The sequence below is a fragment of the Primulina huaijiensis genome, chromosome 6 (assembly GCF_012295235.1).
Source record: "Primulina huaijiensis isolate GDHJ02 chromosome 6, ASM1229523v2, whole genome shotgun sequence".
Taxonomy (NCBI): domain Eukaryota; kingdom Viridiplantae; phylum Streptophyta; class Magnoliopsida; order Lamiales; family Gesneriaceae; genus Primulina; species Primulina huaijiensis.
The window spans coordinates 1,700,764-1,709,814 of record NC_133311.1 but is presented as its reverse complement, the minus strand read 5'-3'; positions in this window follow the sequence as shown (position 1 = coordinate 1,709,814).

The following is a 9,051-nucleotide window of genomic DNA, read 5'->3' as shown; positions in this document are numbered from 1 at the left end:
TAGTATGAGGTATTCAGACTGTTATGTTCTAATTCATCTGTTCTACTTTAGTACGACATATTAGTATGTCTGCTGATACTTCAACCGATGACGTAACCAACTGATTAGCAGACAACTGATCAGCCGATCAGTTCAGCGGGACATTATCATTTCTAAATGATGTCCTATTAGTTACGAATTCTTCAGTTGATAAAGTTTTTTCAGTTCAGCTAGAATGAGGTCTTCGGTTACGATTACACGATTGTTCGATCAGTTAGATTCTTCAGTTCTCTTCTTGATTTGTTTGTCAAACTCTGAAACTTATAATATTCCAACAAACTTGTGTAAATTGAGTTTGGTTTATGGCTTGTCCGACTTAAAAATTTTTCAAGAATCGTGTATGTTTTATATATCAGTTAGGTAATCAGGTGAGATCTAGTTTAAAAAACAAAGTAACAAACTAACAACTAGATGATTAGACCTCTTGCATATTGATTTATTGGGTCCAATTCCTACAATGATATTAGGGAGAATGAAATATACTCTTGTAATTATTAATGACTTTTCTTGATTTACTTGAATTATATTTTTAAGTGGTAAAGATTGCACCAGTACTTAACTGATTAAATTTCTTAAATGCATTCAGTATGATAAGTCAAATTCAGTAATCAAGATCAAAAGTGATCGAAAAATTGAATTTACCAACAAAACTCTTGAGTCATATCCGTCAGAACAAGGAATTCATCATGAATTCTTAGCTGCTCAATCTTCTGAACAAAATGGAGTAGTCGAAAGAAGGAAAAAAAACTTGAAAAAAGCTGCTAGAACAATGCTTGGTGATTCAAGAATCTCGCAATGATTTTGGGCTGAAGCCATCAACATTTCTTGCTACACACAAAATAGAACAATGATTAACAAGAAAGCTGGTAAAACTCCATATGAGAAATAAAATGAGAGTAAGCCTAATCTGTCATATTTTCACATTTTTGGTTGCACATGTTACATTCATAATAATGGTAAAAATCATTTGCTAAATCAAATGACATTTTTCTGGATATGTTGCAATGAGTAAGGCCTTCAGAGTATTTAAAAAAATAACTTTAAATATTGAAGAAAATGTGCATGTTGTTTTTGATGAAACAGAGTTGACAAACTAGCAAAATTGACCCAACGAATCTAAGTAATTAGATGAAAGATATCAATATAGATAATGAAAGTGAATATAAGATAAATATAAACCAGAGAAGTCTTCAGTTACCTGAACCAAATATAGTAGATCAATCAGTTAGACTAAATGAGATTTTTTATGAACAGAATGATCTCAACTAATTCGATTTGAACCAAATATATGATGTTCCGAATGTTGACAACCAAACTGAGATAAATCAAATTGATCCTATTCCAAACAATATTAATGGTAACCCTTTGGGTCCATACTATAGATGGAGTAAGAAGCATCCATCCTCACTGGTAATTGGCAACCCTCAACCCTGTTAAGGACAAGAAAACATATGCTAAATGAGTTCTTACATGCTGATTTTATTTATCTCTCAACTGGAGCCTAAGAAAATTGATAGAGAACTGACGGAAAACAATTGGATAGAAGCAACGTAAGAAGAACTAAATGAGTATGACAGAAACAAAGTATGATATTTGGTTCCAAGACCAACACAATGATTAATCATCGGAACTCGAAGGGTCTATAGAAACAAATTGAATGAAGATAAGTCTGTGATCAGAAACAAAGCTAGATTGATTGCACAAGGCTTTAGGCAGGAAGAAAGCATAGATTTTGATGAGATCTTTGCACATGTAGCCAGACTGGAAGCAATCAAAATTTTTCTTGCATATGCAGCTCACAAGAATTTCAAAGTTTAGCAAATGGATGTAAATAGTGTTTTTCCAAATAGTCAACTACAAAAAGAGGTGTACGTGAAACAACCACCAGGTTTTGTTAATCATGTTTTGCCTGATTATGAATTTAGATTAAATAAAACTTTATATGGATTAAAACAAGTACCACGAGCCTGATATGACACTTTATCACAATTTTTGATTGATCATGGTTTTACAACATGTTCAGTTGATAAGACTTTATTCATTTTTGTTAAAAATGATAATAATTTGTTAATTCAGATTTATGTTGATTATATTATTTTTTGTTATACTAATTCAAAACTCTGCGAAAATTTTTCTCAACCGATGCTAGAAAAATTCGAGATGAGTATGATAGAAGAACTGACATTCTTTCTTGGTCTGTAAATAAAACGGTTAGACAATGGAATTTTCATGAATCAGAATAAGTACACCAAAGAAATGTTGAAATGATTTGGCATGGAAACATGTTCTGCTGCAGCAACCCCCATGAGTTACCCAGTTAAGCTTGATAAAGATGAAAGGAGAATATAAGTTGAGGTAATAATATATCGAGGTTTGATATGTTCACTATTGTATCTAACCGCGAATCGACCTGATATCATGTTTTTTGTATGTATTAGTACTAGATTACAGTCTGATCATAAACAATCTAATTTCTTAGCTGCCAAAAATATTATCAAGTATCTAAATGGAACTAAAAATTTTGGATTATGATATGCTAATGACTCATTTTTCAATTTAGTGACGCAGACTATGTAGGATGTAACCTTCAAAAGTACTAGTTGATCATGTCAGTTTCTTGGGGACCAATTGATTTCTTGGTTTAGCAATTAACAAACATCTATTGAAACATCAACTGTAGAGACTGAATGTTTTGCTGCTGGAAATTTTTGTGTCCAACTGCTTTAGATTCAACAACCAACAACAACTAAGAGACAATGAGATCAATGATAAAAAGCCACCAATTTTCTTTGACAACACTATGCAATTGCTATCACATACACCTAAGAGACTTTTTGACTTATTTTAACTGTGTTATTATTTTGCTCGGGGAAATTAAGTCTCAAAACCTTACTGATAAGATAATATCAGTTACTCTCTAAGTCTTGCTAATTGTCAGTTTAGTTCTATATCCAAACTGACAAATACACTCTTAGTCTAACTGATCTTATAATTTAATAGTTATCACTGAATTTTTCAAGTCAATCGAATCATTTGGACTTTGAGTCTTTCTTTTTGGGAAAGTTATGTTCCAGAACTAAAGAATTTGATGATGGAAAAATCGTCATGCTTATAGGAGAATAGAGTCTCCTTATTGAGCAAAGGTTTTTCTCTACTCTATTTTAGTTACCCTCTTATGGGATTTCTACCTTCTCTAAGGTGTCTCAAAAGATAGTTGAGGAAATGCGTGATAATTTTTATGCATTCAAAAAAGCAATCAAGACTGAAGAAAGAGATGAAGATAGAGTATCAGTTGCTTGCTGACATAGTGGTTAAGTGTTTTTTCCCCAAGGGTGGTTCATTTGCTTCCATTACTGCTGAGAAATTTCTGGTCATGACTGCAATTACAATCGGAATGAAAGTCAAAGGTCAGCCATTATCTTCAAGACTTTTAAATATACGGTTCAATTGGAGAAGCAGTCTCTTGGGTTTTCAATTCCTCCCTCAAGATTATTAGAAGATATTGGAGTAAATCTCAGTGACTTAGAAATCTCCAATAAGTTTAAGGCTCTCAATGTCTCCAATATTATATCTCTTAGGCTGAAGGACAAGCCCTGAACATCTCTATAGCTGAGCTGTTGGTTGCTAAGAAAGAGAAGAGAGGAACTGATTGAGACAAATAAGACATCAAAGAGGAAAGTTAGTCAGGCTGAGGCTCCAAAGACAAAAAGATCCTGATGGCCAGTTACTCTGAGACTTTCACTTCTACTCTTCCTCCAAAGAAACCAAGGACTCTGAAAATCAGACTCGCATCTACTCTACTCAAGAGCCTTGCTGCCTCCCAAGAACCAAGTGTTGAGAAAACTCACAACTAGACAACTGACAAGCCAACAGAGAAACTGAAGCTGATAGTCGTGGCTGCCTCTCCAAGGGTTATGACCATGACATCTGCTCTCCCAACTCCTAATACATGCAAAGGAGATGTTATTAGGGAGCTAGTTGAGTACATAAAGTCGGGACTGATTCCACATTTACCACGAAGCCAATTGCTGGGAAAGAAAAGGGAAAAGTAATTGATTTTCCAGAAAATGAGTCTACAACTGCAGTTTAGACTCAAACGGACTTACTAATAGATGACGTCAATGAGTAGACTGAAAGCAAGATTGAGTTCTTTGATGAATGATTTGAGTTCAGAACAGTCACTTTCACCAATAAATTGAAGAAGAACACTACTCTGAATAAATTTATTTCTCTTGAAAAGGCAATTTTCAAACAAGTCTAGACTGTGGTGATTGCGGAAACACTTCAAAACAGAGACTATCTGATGGATATCCACTGAATTAAGAAGCTTACTGCAATCTGTGCAGAACTCAGAGCCAACTATGATCCAACTGCTTTCGATGGCAATTATGTACTTAATCAACTAGACATAGATCTAATCATTCTACAGATGAAAGTCAAAGTTTAGGAAAATAACCATCAATTATTCATAACAGTTGACACCAATTCTAATAAAAAGTCTGATAAGGTCCTTGTCGACCCAGCTGAAGACACAATACAGGAGGATGAATCTTCATCCAGTCAACCTCATCAAAGTTCACCCTCTTCTCTTATGATCAAGGAAATTTCCCTTGCTACCATTGATGAAGTTATGCATTCTATTGTACAAAAACATATTAAGAATCTGCACGACGAAGTTGAAAAACATGCCTTGGTCAATGAAGTTTTCAACATTGCTGGATCAAATGATGAAACTCTTGCAGAATTACAGGAACAAGTTGGAGATGTGGGCTTTGCTGAACCAATCATCAAGGTTGAAGTGATGATGAGTGAAGCGTACACAATAGTGGATGTGATTGTTCAAGAGTTAGTGAATTAGATAAGGATTGAAGATGTCGTCACTCAGTCTGATTCACAATTTGAACATGTTTTTCAAGCTCAACCAATTCTACTGATTGGACAAGGATCATCCTCCAGCTGAAATCCAAATCTCTCCATCGTTGTATCTCAAACTATATCAGCTAAAGACATTCTTAGAGATGCTCTGTCTCCAAAACTAAACATCTCTGAAGACCACATTTTTGACAATATCACTTGTAGTCTGATTTCCATCACCTCAAGTCCAATCAATCTATGGAGAAAGCAGATTAACATTGAAAACTCTCTGAATAGATTTCGAGACAAAATACTAACAGAAGTAGTTTCCAAGTTCTCTCTGGACAAATTTCTACCTCCAATCATGAGCTAACAGTTATGGTAGGCAAAGTTCATGAAGATCTCTCTTCAAAAAATCGACACAGTATCTACTCAACTGAGTTCAGTTCTTGAAATTTTGAAGACCTCAGCTATTGAAAAAAAAGAAAGTTAGTTAGAGAAGGGAAGTGAGTCAGAAGAAAGAATTCAGCAAAGAACATTTTTCCAAGAAGTCAATTGAGTCAAGCAAGCACTCGAGCAATCACAAAGATTTTCATAGAAAATAGTGCTCGCTTATGAGTTTATCTACAGTTGTTGTGTATCAGGATCATTTAAGATTTTAATTCAAATTTTTTCAATCACTGATAAGAGAGAAATTGTTGGATCCATTATGTTTTGGTGATTTAACAAACTTAGCCAACCTGAACTGATAATTAGTTAAACTGAAAGTATTAAGACAAATCCATTTGAAGCTTAACTGATATCAAGGTATGCCAAACTTATAGCTGAAGACCAACTGGACTAAAATATAGTTGAGTAAATGAAAAAAATATTCTCTGAAGAATCGATTAAACTACTCAGATGTACAAAGCTGAATTATTGGATAAAGTCTTCCCTGCCAACTGTTTCTGAATTTATCAAAAATCTACGAGCACTTCCTACAGTGTACGAATGGTTAGAAAGGACGGTGAAGTGAAAAAGATGGGATTAACGGCTACTATATTTGGAACAGATATAATATTTGATTTTACTGACCATTGAATCCAATTCTACGAATAAAGGAATTTGTAAATCAATTAGGTTCTCTGGAATCATCGCATAAGTTCAAGTATTCAAGCTTTCTATAGCCCAACTGCTTTCAAGATTTCTTAGCATACTCTTAAGTATTATATCAGATAATTGAGGATCAATTTGTGATTAATGTTTTTTTATTTCGAAATATTTGTAAACTGACAGTTAGTGTATTGTTCAATGTTTTTAAGTAAGTAAGCTATACTAGGAGTTTCAGTTAGGCAGTTATAAAGCATTATTTAATCAGGTTGTTACAAAAGTTGTAATCTACAAATTCTTCTGTGAACATCCTTCTTACAAGGAAGAAGAGATGACATGAGAATTATTCAAATCTCCGAACATCTAGAAACATCTTTTTGTTATTTACATTTCAGTCGGCTTAATTTTTGTAATCCAACTGTTTTTCTTATGTTAGAACATTTCACGTTCGCAATCTTGATTTTGATGTTAACAAAACTTGTTATTTTGTTTCTAAAGATTTTACCTAAGTGCGCAGAAGCTAAACTGATCAGGATTCGAACTGATCAGTTGACACAAACTAAAAGCTCCAACTGATTGCTCAAACTGAACCAGTTCAACTGATATATCAAAAGACCAGTTCAACTGATTGTCCAGCTGATAGGTGGTTTAGCGAAAGGCCTTCAGAAGCCTGGCCAGCTGATGAAGAGTTCAACTGATGAAGAGCCCAGCTGACCAGTTCAACTGAATCAATGAAATCAGTTCAGCTGATGAGCCAACTGATTTCACAAAACCAGTTCAGAGCATTAGTTAGGAGCCGATCAGTTTGCAAAAAAAGACAAGCTTATCTTAGTGGAATCCAGCTGTGCACAAGGGTACAAAAGCAATTTTCCGATAAAATGACAATAATGAACGTTGCAGTGGATCGTAAAGCCAAAACGTACCAGAATGGCTGTCGGAAAGTACATACATATTTCGAAGAACGGATTCAAATTGCAACGAACATATTTGATGAGTCTTAGTGTACAGTCACATTGCCTCTATATATACAAGATCAAGACCATCAACAAATAGAGACATAGAGTGTGTCAACAACAGAAGAGAGAAGAAGAAGGACACGCATAATGCACATCAGCTTACCAGAAGTAATCAGCCCAGATTTGAGGGAACACTTCAAAGTATTATCATCTTAGATTAGAAGCACATTTTCATCAGTGTGTGAGAACATATTCGTGTTGTATTCATATATATGTTCTCACACGCGCACTCACAATCACTCGCATACATACAGAGAATCGAGCGTATTGAATAGCTGAGTTAGTCTTGCACAAAAACATTAAACTTGTGTATGTAGTATTTAACACATAGATGTTAAATAAGTGTTGGATTGAAGGTGTTGTCTTCAGTCTAGACTAGGATTTTACTTAGGTTGTAGGGTAAGTTCTAAGCTAAGTGAGTTTGTACAAAGTGTTGTATAAATTAAAGTCTTCTAGTGGAACCTACCCAAGGTGATAGAAGGGGTGACGTAGGAGCAGTTGAAGTCTCCAAACATCTATAAACAGATCTTGTGTTCCTAACTGTTTAACTATTGTTTTAAAATTGATTTGATCTGTTCAGCTGATTTCAGTTCAGTTCTTTCAATAACTGAACTGATACAAGCTCGAACTGATCCCCCTTATTTCAGTTATTCAGTTCACATAAGCTAAAAGACTTTAAACTGATCAGCTTTCTTAACGAAGGATTATTTTGAGTATTTTTCGCTTGGTTTAACATCAAACTCGATTCAATTCGTCGGTGTTTACATTCTTAGAACAAGAGCTATTAAAGCTCATTGAGAATATTGTGTTTGAAGCATCTCCATAGGTGTTAGAACCGATCCATCATCTTACTTAGCCATTTTAAGTGTTCAATCTGTTGGTTTAGTTTCCTTCCGCACAGAACTTATCTGATTAATCAACTAATATTGACTTGACCAGAATTAATAAATTCAAAGTTGTTAACCCAACCAAATTCTTAGACAAAATAGTGTTATCATTTAATCAAACCCTCTTTTAACCAATCACCCAATCCTAATAGGCGAGTTTATATATCTTTTACTGTTATATATTAAAAAAGAAGACATCTTATTACATTCTATGGTCCAAATTGTTTACACCAATGTAATTATATATAAATATCATCAAACATCAATGTGAGTCACATATTCAAGAGGCAAAATGGTTATAAAAAACTGTCTACTTTCTCCACTTTTCTTATAAATCGTAACACAATTTTTTCTCTCACTAAACTTGTTTTTATTTTTTTAATCTTCTTCCTTTATATTGATTTTGAAAATATTATAGTACGTACAAAAAATTCAGTTAGCTAATTTCGAATTTTTTTTTGTCAATTTATGAGTATTATGATAATAATTGTTATGCATGTGTGACTATTACTAAGTATATATAAAAGATGGACAACGCCATCTCCTTTGCCTCGCTATATGTCTCTCTTTATATTATATTATATTATATTATATTATATAATATTTATATAGGGTAAGAGACAAATCATGAAAAATACTTAAAACCAAACAACGAAGGAAGTTTTTAATGTTAGAAAAAGACCGAATTGGATGTGATAACAAATAAGGTCCGTGCCGTGTCTGCTATAGGCCACTGTCACCATTATTGCGTATTTGAATTTAAAAAGATTTTGAAATTGCAGTGAGTATGATATTATATAATTGGTTTTTATTATATATATAATGAATTATTGGTAAATACATTTTTAGAGATGAGTAGGTTTTTTGTTAGACAGTCTCACAAATTATTATCTGTGAGACAGGTCAACCCTATCGATATTCACAATAAAAAGTAATATTGTTAACATAAAAAGTAAAATTTTTTTATGGATGACCCAAATAAGAGATCTGACTCACAAAATACGACCGGTGAGACCGTCTCACACAAGTTTTTGCCTTTAGGAGATAATTTGATATCTAATGGAAAATTTGAGTTTTTATTTATATGCCATTTCTATTGATATTATTTGAAGTTTCAGGTTCATTGAAAAGAATTTATCAATCTCAGTATTAGTTTTTTTTTTTTT